A 14,332-nucleotide genomic window follows, 5' to 3' on the forward strand; every position below is an offset into this window, starting at 1 on the left:
TGTGATTTCTGGCAAGGGACTCATTCCAATGGTGGTGTTTAGTTCAGACAAGTTAAATCTTAAACAATTTCACCCTGTCACCTTTAAACACCTTATTAGGCTTAAAGGATGGCGCAAGACGAAGGATGCTCCAGTGAGAGCTGGAAGGAGCGTGCTGCTGTGTGGCTGGGATTCGGCATGTCACCCCTTGTTCAAAACCCTGAATCAGCCCTGCTGAGTTACCTTTTCTGACTCACCTCTCATATCTCCATCTAGGTGGAGCGAAGTCATAAATAAACAGAGGAATGTTTTCTGGCTGATGGTTTGTTCAGTACTTTGCTCTAAATTACCCCTTTGGAGGCAACTGGAGCTGAACAAATACTTTGTCATTGTAACTGACACCATATGCGAGGCTTCCCTGGCGGTCCAGTGGTTAAGACTTCACCTTCCAGTGCAGGGGGTGCAGTTCAGTCCCTCGTTGGGGGGCTAAGATCCCACATACCTTCTGGTCAAAAAAACCAAAACATGAAACAGAGGCAATTCTATAATAAATTCAGTAAAGTTAAAAAAAAATAACTGACATTCATATGAGTTCCAGGGTGTAGAAACCTTATTTCTTCCCAGACCTTCAATTGATTACTAAGCTTTTCCTAGTCTACCTGTAAAGATCTCTTAAGTTCTCTACTTCTTGCTACCCAGTCTGCCACCACCTTAGCAAGGGGCTCTCAAAGCCACTCTTGCTTCCTTATGATCCATTCTTTACTCAGCAGGCAAACTGAGTATTTTAAAAATGCCAGTCAGATCGTGGACACTTAAACCCTGGTGGCACAGTGGATAAGAATCCACCTGCCAACGCAGGGAACACGGGTTCAACTCCTCGTCGGGGAAGAATCCGCATATCTCAGAGCATTAAGCCTGTGCACTACAACTACCGAGTGTGTGTTCTAGGGCCCTTGGGTCACAACTACTGAGTCTGGGTTCTAGGGCCCGTGGGTCACAACTACTGAGCCCTCGCACCGAGAGGCTATGCTCCGCAACAAGAGAAGCCACTGCAATGAGAAGTTCGCACACCATGGCGAAGAGTAGCCCTCGCTCACTGCAACGAGAGAAAGCCCACCAAAACTCAGCACAGTCAAAAATAAATTAAAAAATTCTAAAAATCCATAAAACACTCCAATGGCTTTTTGATCTCTCAGAATAAAGCTCAGATTTGTTCAGTGATGTTCATAAAACCTAACAGAACAGAGAAATAAGTATGCCCAGAGGCTACTGGGGTACAAGGTGGAACAGGGCAGGATGACTGTGTTACATTTGCTAGCCTTCCAAATGAAACAGAGCAGGACCCTATGGTCCTTGCCCCCCATGTCCTCTGCTTGCCTTTCGTCCGCAGAACACTTTAGTCAAAGAATAAGTTTGTCAGAGAAGTGAGAACATGTAGAAACAAAGGAAAACAGTCAGAGGAGGTCAAATAATAATACTCTAGTCATTAAGCATAGTCAAGGACCTTTAGTTCCTCCTCAAGGGCTACAGATAATATTCTGAGCCATATCCTGTGAGTTGTCTTATAAATGCTGAAACCCTTACCAGGTGGAGAAGTTAACTATGATGACCAGACTGTAACCATGGAATAAGCTGTCACAGTTCTGAGAATTAACCTCAAAGAAATGGAAACAAGCTGACTCTGAAACTGAAGGTTAACTGCACCTAAAACAACCAAGATGATGCTGGTCAGACCACCGAAGACCAATGTGAAGACGGCTGTCAGAGCTGACTATGTGGTTTCTGCATGTAGCCCCCTCCTTTATCCTACAAAAGCTTTCACTCCCTGCTTGTCAGGGTGGGGGAGTCAGCCTTTGGACAGACCTCTGCTCTCCTCACCATGTGCCCCTATCTGAAATAAGCGAATTTTCCTTTCCAGCAGCCTGGCTGGTTTATTGGCTTTAGAGTGGCAAGCAGCTGAACCCTACATCTTTCAGGCAACACCAATGTAGCTATATAAGCTTATGTGGGGGGTGGGGGTGGGGGCTTCCCTGGTGGCTCAGTGGTAAAGAATCCACCTGACAATCCAGGAGATGCAGATTCAATCCCTGGGACGGGAAGATCCCCTCGAGAAGGAAATGGGAACTCACTCAAGTATTCTTGCCTGGGAAATTCCTTGAACAGCAAAGCCTGGCAGGTTACAGTCCACAGGGTAGCAAAGAGTTGGACATGACTTAGTGACTGAACAACAATAAAGCCTTCTGGGATGAAGTGAAAAGACGTAAGATACAAACAATGAACTAGTTCAATTCAGCAAACATTAATGGGTACCAGCTCCAAGTAAATTGCTATGGAGACCGCAAGGATAACCAACCTGCCTTCAAGGAGCCCGAAGTCCTACAAAAATTATTCTTCGCAAAGCATACTTTTGTAAAGGCAGCAATGCAGTGAGGGTACAAAAGCACAATGCTGTAGAGAGAGTTTCAATGACTAAAAGTCCGGGAAGGCTTTTGGGCAGGTAGTATTTGAGGTAGACTTTTAGGATGGGTGTGTATTTAAACACTGGCTTTATTGGTAGGAAGAAATCTGCAAAGCACAGGAATCCTCTTGGACGAAGGAGCAGAGGTGGGAGAGTCTCCAGAGGCATCTAGGGGATAGCGGTAAATCTGTGGCTGCAGGAATAGTTCAGTCTGTGGGAGTTAAGCCTGGAAATGTATGTCTCAGTCGATTTATGAGGGGCTTTGAACGTCAGCCAGAGAGATTTGGACTTTTTCTATTTGCAGAGATAAACTGCAGATTTTTGTTTGCAGGAAAGTGACACGATTCCACCAGTTTTATCTAAGATTCAAGTCTACCAGTTCTAGACACAGATAAAACAGTTCAAACATACAAGAGTAGGCACTGAAATGGCACTTTCTTGTCCAGCTGCAAAGAAAGAGATTTTAATTACGTAATTAAATTCATTAATAGGGAGAAGGGGCTCTTACTTCCCAGGGCCAGCCATGAATGTCCTTCAATTTTATAAACAGACACAAAACCAAAAAACAAAACCCTAACTCTCCAGGCTCAGATCTTTGGGAAAAAAGAAGTAAATACTGACACAGCTTGCTTTGTTTTCCCAAGAGAGGTCTCCCAGGCAATTTCTCTAATTATCTAGAAAAAAAAATTTTTTTTAAACTTGTTTTTCCCCTTAGAGTTCAGTTAAGTTGACGAGAAAACTGCAGGATTGCCTCAGAATCTCCTGCTTTGATTTGGAAGCAGAATTGGTCCCCAGGGACTCCCTCCCAGGTCTCTGAGCGAGGTGTCTCTAGGCATTTGTTCCCAGCAACAAGGAGGGTAGTTAGAAGTCGGAGACACAGGCGCTCTGCTCTGCAAAGGGCTTATTTTTAAAAGAAAGGCGGGGGGCGGAAGGTCCTGTCGATCTTCCCAGGACAATTCCGTGGGAAAACGAATCGAGCTGCAAGCCGTGCCCTCATCCCTGATTGAGACCTCTGACTCAGAAACCACCCGAGAACGACGCTCCAGGATGGACAGCGGTTGTGAGCTCTCCCGCCGGCAGCATTTGGCACTCAATTCCGCCAGGCTCCCAGAGGGGCGGTTGTGGCTACAGCCTCGCGCTCCGCTCTGCCAATAAGAAGCTGGAAATTCTCCCCGTCTCGGATATCGACCAATCGGCGCCCAGGACTTTAGCAAGCGAGCTAGCGGTCTCCATTGTCGGAGAAGGAGGCAAACCCCTTTGGAGTTGCCAGTAACGGACATGGCCGCGGCCCCTGGAGGAGGGGACGTGAAGTGAGGAGGGGGCAGGGAGGGGAGAGGACGCGGGCGAGGAAGACCGGTCCCGGGCCCCGGGTAAGTACGAGAAGGCCCGTGGCCCGAAGCAAGGGGAGCACAGGGGCGTGGGGCCCGGCCTTCCGCCTCCTCGGGATTCCTGGACGAGGGGAGGGGAGTCTGGGGTCTGCACCCAGGGAGTGGCCTCGAGGGAATCCCTTTCCGTGGAGGAGTCAAGGAACTGGCATTTGCCTCCAGCTCTTGACCATTTCCTTCCTCTCAGGGGCTCACACGTGCCCCTCGGCCCTGGCCTGGCCCCTTGGGGGTCCCGCGTCAAAAATCGAAGCCTCCCGCCAACAAAAGACTCGCTGCCCCGGGAATGACCGTGCCGGGGCCCTGGCTCGGACGGCCTCCAGCGCTGGCGTCCAGTTTATTCATAGGGCCTCTGCGAGTGCCCCGCTCCGGGCCTCAGTTCGGACGGTTGTCTCCCCTGCGCCCGCCCGGGCCCTCGTGCCGATCACGACCCGGGTGTCCAGGTGGACGGAGCCGGAGGTTGCTTCTCAGCGAAGAGCGGCGGCGACGCTGCAGTTTGGAGCGTGCCGGGCCTCCCCCTCCCCGCCCTCTCTACCTTTCCCGAAGGCTTCAGGGCTCCTTAGAAGCAGCGGGAGTCACTGCCGCCCTTTAAACTGCTGCCTCTGCCGTGCCGCTGAAGCCAGGGCTTAAGCGTCCCTCGTGTGCGGCGACGTGAGCCCCTGCCCGCAGCCAGATCCGAGCGAAACCCTGCTCTTTCATTGGTGTGTAACCACCGGCTGCACTTCGGCGTGCTCATTGATTTGGTCACGTGCTGCCCCATCCCACCCTCTTTGTGTGTGTGTGGATCTTGGGGGGGAAAAAAAGGCAGGGAGTTCTGTGTTGAATCCGATTTTCCTTCTTGGTGTGTGATTTTCTACACCGGGACGATGTAGTTTTCTCATGCTCTATCCAAGACACTCACTGCAGTTAAGCCTGGGTACTCTTAGAAGATGGAAGTCAAGAGGCAGTTTTAACGTTTTACTTTACAGATATGGGGACTAATTTGTTGTTTCGTCCTTAGGTCGTGTCTTACTCTTTGCCACCCCATGGACTGTATGGCCCGCCAGGCTCCTCTGTCCATGGCATTTCCCAGGCAAGAATACTGGAGTGGGTTGTCATTTCCTTCTCCAGGGCATCTTCCCCACCCAGGGATCGAATCCATGTGCCTTGGAATTGGCAAGCGGGTTCTTTACCACTGAGCCATCTGGGAAGCCTGGTACTAACTGTTGAGAGAAGCAAAGGGCCAGGGCCAAGGTCACCAAGTTCATCAAGTCCAGATTCTTGAGTTCTTTACCCATTACAGCATGTTGTTTCCTAGGTGTGATCAGAGAAAACCAAGTTCCCTGTTTTTTCTCAGCCTCTTGCAGGGTGGTTGTGAGCCTTGAATGAGGTGGTCTATATGTACAGGATCCCTTGTATAGGATCTTTGTGTGTGAGTCGCTCAGTCATGTCTGACTCTTTGTGACCCCATGGACTTGTAGCCCACCAGGCTTCTCTATCCATGGGATTTTTCCAGTCTAGGATATCAGAGTGGTTTGCCATTCCCTTCTCCAGGGGATCTTCCCAACCCAGGAATCGAACCTAGGTCTCCTGTATTGCAGGCAGATGCTTTACCATCTGAGCCACCAAGGAAACCCTGTGCATGGGGTCTAGCATTTACTTAATATATTTTGCATTTATTAATTTTAAGTAACCAACAAGTAGTTCACTGGCTGATTAATAGTTATTGTGGTCTCTCTTTGTATTTGTGGGTGTAAATTAGTGATTCTCAGGGGAGGCGGGGGTGGGGTGGGTGGAGTCAGGGCAAGGTAGCACTTTCTTGGTTTCAGGGAACTCGGCAGTGTAATTAGAGGTGTTATTAAGAAAGTGTGATTGTGCATAAGAGCAGTGCCGGAAGCAGGAAAAAGTCGAGAAGCACTGAAGAAGAAGTATTATAGTGGTATGTCTTTATGGTGATCTGGGCAAAAGAAGAGTCAATGTGTTCCAGTGAGGTAGTTTTAAATAAGAAAAAAGGGCACCAGTTTTCTTATCTAAAAAGTTGGGTAAAAGAAAAAAAAAGAAAAAGATAAAAGTGATCCGTGGAATTAAAAAAAAAAATCACTATAAAGATCAGAAGACACCAAACGTAGACTGTCTTTAATCGTGAAACTGGGGCTAGATGTTCACAGAAAATCCACATCCCCTGGAAGACTTATTTCAGCTGCAACTTCCTTTCTCTCTGGTTTTTGTCAGAACGACAAGTAGGGAAACTGCCCGAGACCGTGGAGAAGTGCTTTGCCCAGGGAGGTGGAGTACAAACCATCCCGTTGATAACCAGCTGCCAAAGAAGTGAGAGTTAACTGCCCTTGAACTGCCTCCACCCCCTCCTTGTTTGTGGTGACCCAGCCGGGAGAGCCAGGGCTGGGCGGTGAGATGGAAGCAAACAGAAAACCCTTCACATTTCTATTTTGAGAAGTTGCTAGGGAGTACCAGCTCCAAGGGTTGAGAATTAAGTCTTTTGGAAAGCTTAACTCCTGCGGAACTCATGAGAAAGGCAGGTTGCAATCCTTTGGTTCCTCCCACTGGTCCTTCCCTAATGTTGAGCTTGGGAAACAATTTCTGCATAGAGAGGGAAGCATGCTCTTGTAAACATGACCTACCCAGCAGTCCCCAACCGTTTTGGCACCAGGGACCAGTTTCATGGAAGACAGTTTTTCCGTGGATTACGGGGGGATGGTTTGGGGATGATTCAAGTGCATTATGTTTATTGTGCACTTTATTATTATTACATCAGCTGCACCTCAGATCGTCGAGCATTAGATCCTGGAGGTTGGAGACCATGACCTACAACCCAAGGCGCGACTGACCCTCACCCAACTCAAGTTTGAGCTCTGATAATAGCCTTTCCCAAATCTACTCACTCCTGGTGTTTAAGTGTGAAGGTTCCCAGTTGGCACTTCTCCGCTGATCAGTGGGTGCTAATCCTTTTAATCTGATTATTGTGTCAGCATTGTTGTTTTTATTTACTTGTTTATTTTGGATGCACTGGGTCTTTGTTGCTGTTTGAGGGCTTTCTCTAGTTGTGGCAAGCAGGCGCTGCTCTCCAGTTGCTGTGTGGGGGCTTCTCATTGCAGTGGCTTCTCTTGTTGCAGAGCGTGGGCTCTTGAGCACTCAGGCTTCAGTAGTTGCAGTCGTTGTGACACATGGGCCTAGTTGCCCAGAGGCATGTGGAATCTTCCTGGACCAGGGATCGAACCCGTGTCCCCTGCGTTGGCAGATGGGTTCTCAACCACTGGACCACCAGGGAAGTCCTGGGTTTTTGTTTTTTTTTTTAAGCCATACATCATAATTTATTTCATTTTTTCCAAAAGTTGCTGGGTGCTTTTTTTTCCCCAAATGAGATTTTTAATTAAAAAAACTTTTTTTTTTTTAAATTATTGGAGTATAATTGCTTTATAATGCTGTGTAAGTTGCTGTTGTGTGTCAGCCTTGTTTTCACAAGAGCATCTTTTTTTACCTAAAAGTTAGGCTCCTTTAAAACCATTCTTTGAACCCCGGTTTCTGAGCAGGCCCAGATTTGTTTACAGTACACAGGTGAACTAAAGGCTAAGCCGCAGCAGGAATGTTTTTCTTCCGAATGGACCGGCCAGCCAGAATGTGTGGTTTGGTGACCAGCGGTTCTTGTAATAATAAGCTTTGCCTGCGGCTGCCGAGCCAGTAGTAAACAGGATCACATGGCGTGGCAAGTGGGTTAAGGGCCAGATTAGACCTGAGCTGATGCCTGCATCCAGAGACCTGAGGTGATGGGGAATGAGGGGTCCCCACGGGAAGGAGACCCTTTCAGGGCTCACAGTGGCCTTTGGGAAACTAGAAATAGTAAAATTAAGAATATGAATATTATAGTGTGAATAGTATATGAATGAATAGTATGAATATGGATAGTATAATTATATAATATGAACTTAGTTTTCTTAATGGCAGTATCTTTTTTTTTTTAAAGCCTTTATTGAATTTGAGCATAAACATCCCTAAAGTCTTCATGAAATGCACTGCTTGTAACATAAGCCAGAACCAGTTGCAAAATCAGAAGTTGCTGACTTTTTTAATATATTGTGGTAAAATATACATAGCACAACACTTACCATTTTAACCAGTTCGGTGTGTTCAATACATTCATATTGTTATATAGCCATCACCACCATCCATCTCCAGAGCTGTTCTATTTTCCCAGACTGAAACTCTGTCCCTGTTAAACACTTACCACACCTCCCCCCACCCATTCCCCGCTCCTTAGTCCCTGGAAACCACCATTCTACTTTCTGTCTGTAGGAATTTGACTCCTCTAGGAACCTCATGTAAGAAGAAACATATGGTATTTGTCCTTTTGTGACTGGCTTATTTCACTTTGGTCTTCCTTGGTGGCTCAGACGGTAATGAATCTGCCTGCAATGTGGGAGACCTGGTTCGATCCCTAGGTTGGGAGGATCCCTTGGAGAAAGGAATGGCAACCCACTCCAGTACTCTTGCCTGAAGAATTCTACAGAGGATCCTGGTGGGCTACTGTCCACAGAGTCGAACAAAGAGTCGGACACGACTGAGCAACTTTCACTCAATATTTCACATAGTGTAGGCCTTAAAAGTTCTTTGATGTTGCAGCACATGTCAGAATGTTCTTCCTTTTTAAGATGGAATAATATTCCATTGTATGCATCAGCCACATTTTGTATATCCATTCATCTGTTGATGGACGCTTGGGTTGCTTCCACTTTTGCTATTGTGAATAATGCTGCTGTGAACACGAGTGTACAAATATCTGTTTGGGTCCCTGATGTCACATCTTGTGGGTATATACCCAGAAGTGAGAGGTTGCTGTATTTTGTTTTTTTTTTAAAGATACATGTGGTGCATTCACATGGTACATTCAAAAGGCACAAAAGTATATATAGTGAAAATTCTTCCTCCCACTCCTGTCATCAGTTACTCAGTTCCAATTTATTAATATCTTTTGTAGGTTGTGCTTTTGGTATCAGAGAAGGCAATGGCAACTCACTCCAGTACTCTTGCCTGGCAAATCCCATGGACGGAGGAGCCTGGTAGGCTGCAGTCCATGGGGTTGCTAAGAGTCGGACACAACTGAGCGACTTCACTTTCACTTTTCACTTTCATGTATTGGAGAAGGAAATGGCAACCCATTCCAGTGTTCTTGCGTGGAGAATCCCAGGGACGGGGAAGCCTGGTGGGCTGCCGTCTATGGGGTCGCACAGAGTTGGACACAACTGAAGTGACTTAGCAGCAGCAGCAGCTTTTGGTATTGACTCTAAGAAATACAACCCAAAGTTAACAAAGGTTTTCCTCTTATTATTTTTTCTTTTTACTTTTTCATTTAGCTCTATGAGCCATTACTAGTTAATTCTTATATATGGTGCAAGCTATATTTACAAACTTTGGGTTTTTTTTTTTTAAATATCTGATTATTTAGTTGTTCCAGCATGATTTGTTGAAAAGACTGTCTTTTCTCCACTGAATTGCCTTTGTACCTTTCTCAAAAATCAATCGACCGTATTTGTCTGGATCTATTTCTAGACTCTATTGCCAGGCCAATACCACACCGCATCGATTAGTGTAGCTTTACAAAACCTTGAAGTCTGGTGGTGAAAATATTCCAGCTTTGTTCCCTTGGGGTAATTTGAATGTCTCTTACTGTGAGTGGAGTTGAGCATCTTTTCATAGGTAGATGCTCCTGGATTTCTTGATTTCATAGTCTCTTGGACATAGGAGGTCATCTCTTTCTTATGTGCTGCCTGATATATTTAATAGCTCCATAATTTCCCACTGTTGCTTGCCCTCTGGTGATGGGGAGCCCATTACCCATCAGGGTAGCCTCTTCCATTTTTTAAAGGCAATTCTAACTATGTAATGAAATTGCTCGAGAGTTCCCTGGTGGCCCAGTGGTTAGGATTCCAGGCTTTCACTGTCGTGGCCTGGGCTCAATCCCTGGGCAGGGAACTGAGAATCCCACAAGCCTTGTGGCCAAAAAACAAAAATGAAGAAAAGATATTGTTGATATTAAGTCCCAGTCTGCCTCCCTGTAGCTTCCTCACCCTCGCCTAGGCCCTGTCGTTGGAGGCTCCCAGAGTAAGCCTGGCCCTTCTTTCCCCTGGCAGCCGTCATGCCCCTCTAGCCCTGCTCAGACCTGACATGTTTCTGGTATGTCTCCTGGCTGAGTGTGTTCACGTCCTTCCACTATTTCTCATGTCATAGATTCTCCAACCTGGCTGTTTCTGTCTGGAAACCTTCCACTTTTGTCAGTGTCTTTCTCGGTGTATGATGCACAAATGAACAAATTATTTCAGGCATGCTCTGAAATGTACAAGAAGGAGACTTACTTTTCTTTTTTGGGGGACTTAGCATGTCTATTGTTATTGTTGTTCAGTCTCTTGAGTCATGTCTGACTCTTCACAAACCCATGAACTGCAACACACCAAGCTTCCCTGTCCTTCATTATCTTCCAGAGTTTGCTCAAACTCATGTCCATTGAGTTGGTGATACCATCCAACCATCTCATCCTCTGTTGCCTCTTTCTCTTCTTGCCCTCAGTCTTTCCCAGTATCAGAGTCTTTTCCACTGAGTTGTCTCTTCTCATTGGGTGGCCGAAGTACTGGAGTTTCAACTTTAGCATCAGTCCTTCCAATGAGTAGTTAGGGTTGATTTCTTTTAAGATTGACTGGTTTGATTTCCTTGCTGTCCAAGGTACTCTCAAGAGTCTTCTCCAGCACCACAGTTTGAAAGCATCAGTTCTTTGACCTAAATATGAATGAACTCTGGGTGGCCATGCCATTTATTTTGAAACTGCTTCCCAGGTGGCGCTGGTGGTAAAGAACCTGCCTGCTGGTGCAGGAGGTTCTATCCCTGCGTTGGGAAGATCCCCTGGAGGAGGGCATGGCAACCCACTCCAGTATTCTTGCCTGGAGAATCCCATCTTCTCAGGGAGAGGCCTGGCGGGCTGCGGTCCATGGGGTCACAAAGAGTCAGACATGGTGAAACAAATTAGCACGCAAGCCGTTTGTAGTAGTTTTATACAGTAGTTTTTAAAAATTTTTAATTAATTTATTTTTAATTGAAGGATAATTGCTTTACAGTGTTTTATACAGTAGTGTTTTAAATTTCTTTTTATTTTTAACTGAAGAATAATTGCTCTACAATGTTTTATAGTTTTGAACCAAGGGACAGGAATTGATATTGACTCTCTTACAGTTGAGTTGAATCTATTACATTTGGCCCATCGTTTCTGCCTGTTGAGATCTTCTTGGAGCCTGGCTTTGATCTCCTTTCCAGGCTTGTGCTACCCAAGAATTGGATTAGCATACTGTCTGTTTCCTCCCCCAAGTCACTGATCAAACTCCTGACTCGGATGCCACCAAGGATGGAACTCTGAGACTTGTGATTAAAAGCCCCCCTCCCTCCCGCACCAGGCAGCACACTTTGGGCCCAGCTGTTGAGCTAACGTCCACCAAACTGTGTTTTTGGTGTGTTGGGTGTGCCTAGAATGCCTCCGCAGCTTACAGAGAGATACGGACAGCCAGCTCCTCAGCCAGTCCTCAGCCTGAACGTTGGGTCCCCACTTAAGCTCTCTTTTTAAGAGAACATTTACTTACCTCCGGCTGCGCTGGTCTCCACTGCTGTGTGCGGGCCTTTCTGTTTCCTTCTCCAGTTGCGGTGCCTGGGTTTCTCGCTGCGGGGGCTTCTCCTGTTGTGCAGCACGGGCTCTAGGCGCACGAGTTTCCTTAGTTGCCCTGAGACATGCGGGATCTCCCCGCACCAGGGATTGAACCCATGTCCCCTGCATTGTCAGGAGGAATCTTGTCCACTGGACTGCCAGGGAGGCCCCCATCGCTTACTTAGCTCTTTTTGATGCTGGTTCTGAGCCTGCAACAGGGTGCATCCACCACTTCATTCTCATTGCCGCCTTTGTCGAGACACTCGTCATGCCGAACCAGGGTGATTGCCTGTAAGTTCTTTCCCTTTCTCCTCTGATCCATTCTCTACCCTCTTAAAACCCCGAGACCTACTCAGAAACCTCCAGTGACTCCTCAGGGTGCCTTTGTTGCAAGGGTTACCGATTTCCCTGTCCTGCGTGGTCCTTCATTTATTTCTTCACTCTGACCTACTCAGACCTTCTGCTCTAACCAAATAGGTCAGATCGCCATCTTTCAAAAACGCTCCTGCATTTCTTCCTCAGTGCCTTGGTTGGACTCGTGACTCTTGCTTAGGTACCTCTTCCTCCTATGCACCTGTTGGCAATTTTCATTTAGTATTTCAAGGCCAACTTGAATTTTAGTTATCTTTTTTTCAGAATAGCCCAAACTGCTGTATTTTAAATCCCTCTAGGGAAGGGACCTCATCTTACACTTCTTTGAAAACAGGACCATTCCTTAGAGTTACCAAGTATCTGCCATTGTAACACACTGTCAGCCCTGGATAAATGCTTCATTATCCTTCTCTTTTAGATCGGCCACATCTGGCTTGTGCTAGGCATTTTAAAGATCGGCTGTACCTCATATTCCACTGTACTTTCTGAGAATCCGCTCTATGGAGGCAACTCTATTTTCATACAATAAAATGTACCTGTTTATCAGGTTTGCCAAAAAGGATGATGTTGCAAAAAACCCGAACGAATATTTTGGCCAATCCAATAAATATATAGCTCAAAGGATTTTGACAAATGCATACATCCCATAACCACCAGTCACAGTCTCAATATTAAACAAAAGATCCCTGTGTCCTTTGTGGTCATTCCCTCTCCCTAACCCCAGGCATCTCCTGATCTGCTTGCTGCCGTGATTGATTAGTTTTGACTATTCTAAATTTTATATGGGTTTCCCAGGTGGCTCAGTGGTAAAGAATTCACCTGCAATGTAGGAGAGACAGATTCAATCCCTAGGGCTGGAAGATCCCCTGGAGAAGAAAATGGCAACCCATTTCAGTATCCTTGCTTGGGAAATCCCATGGACAGAGGAGCCTTGAGGGCTACAGTCCATAGGGTGGTGAAGAGTCAGATAGTACTTAAAGATTAAACAACAATAATAGATTTTCTGTAAGTTGAATCATACAGTAGGCACTCTTTTGTGAGTGGCTTCTTTCACTCATCAGATGTTTTTGATATTCAGCCACATTGTTGTATGTATCAGTGCTTTATTCTGTTTTGTTGCTGGGTAGAATTCCATTATACGCATTAATCATACCATGTTCATCCATTCACCTGTGAGTGGTTGTTCACTAGCTCAGTCATGTCCGACTCTTTGCGACCCCCTTGGACTGCAGCACACCAGGCTTCCCTGTCCATCACCATCTCCCGAGGCTTGCTCAGACTCATGTCCATTGAGTTGATGATGCCATCCAACCATCTTGTCCTCTGTCATCCCCTTATTCTCCTGCCTTCAACCTTTCCCAGGATCAGGGTCTTTCCTAATGTATTGGCTCTTCACATCAGGTGGCCAAAGTATTAGAGCTTCAGCTTCAGCATCAGTCCTTCCAATGAATGTTCAGGATTGATTTCCTTTAGGATTGACTGGTTTGATCTCCTTGCAGTTCAAGGGACTCTCAAGAATCTTCTCCAGCACCACAGTTTGAAAGCATCCATTCTTTGGTGCTCAGCCTCCTCTATGGTCCAACCTCACATCCATACATGACTACTGGAAAAACCATAGCTTTGACTATATGGACCTTTGTTGGCAAAGTAATGTCTCTCTTTTTAATATACTATCTAGGTTTGTCATAGCTTTTCTTCCAAGGAGTAAGCATCTTTCAATTTCATGGCTGCAGTCACCATCAGAGGTGATTTTGGAGCCCAAGAAAATAAAATCTGTCACTGTTTCCATTGTTTCCCCATCTATATGCCGTGAAGTGATGGGACTGGATGCCATGATCTTAGTTTTTTCAGTGTGGAGTGGACATTTGGATTATTCCAGTTTGGGGCTATTTTGAATGAAATTGCTATGACTCTTTGTGAGGGCATATATTTTGATTGCTTGGTCATTTAATAAGTGTTTATAGTTGGCCCTTGAAGTGCATGAGTCCACTTATGTATATATTTCTTTCACTAAATATGAATCAGAATGCTACATAATCTGTGGTTGGTTGAATCCACAAAGGCAGGACCGTAGATTTGGAGGGCTGATTGTAAAGTTACACGTGGACTTTCCACTACGCTCCCAGGGTGAGGTGGTGTCAGAGGTTGGTGCCTCTAACCCCCGGCTTATTCAGCAGTCACCTCTACTTTATCAGAGACTGCCAAAACATTTTCCTAAGTGTTTATACCATGTGATAGTTCCACCGGTAATTTACAAGTTTGTATCCTCACCAACAGTATGTACTGTCAGTATTTTTCATTTTAGTCATTCTTATGGATGTGTGTTGGGCTTCCCAGGTGGTGCTAGTGGTAAAGAACCTGTCTGCCAGTGCAGGAGACTTAAGAGACATGGGTTCAATCCCTGGGCCAGGGTAATCCCCTGGAAGAGGGCACGGCAATCCACTCCAGTATTCTTGCCTGGAGATC

The 14,332-nt window shown here is 46.1% G+C and overlaps 1 protein-coding gene across 1 annotated transcript in view; it reads left to right on the forward strand.

Annotated features, from left to right (window-relative positions):
- The first annotated feature begins 3,340 nt into the window (after positions 1–3,340).
- TMEM94 (transmembrane protein 94) overlaps positions 3,341–14,332 on the forward strand; it is a 35,573-nt gene continuing 24,581 nt past the window's right edge. Inside the window, exon 1 of the mRNA XM_065910993.1 lies at positions 3,341–3,807. The gene's annotated coding sequence lies outside the window, so the exon portion shown is untranslated. The remainder of the gene's footprint in view (positions 3,808–14,332) is intronic.

The sequence above is a fragment of the Muntiacus reevesi genome, chromosome 18 (genome assembly GCF_963930625.1).
Source record: "Muntiacus reevesi chromosome 18, mMunRee1.1, whole genome shotgun sequence".
NCBI lineage: Eukaryota > Metazoa > Chordata > Mammalia > Artiodactyla > Cervidae > Muntiacus > Muntiacus reevesi.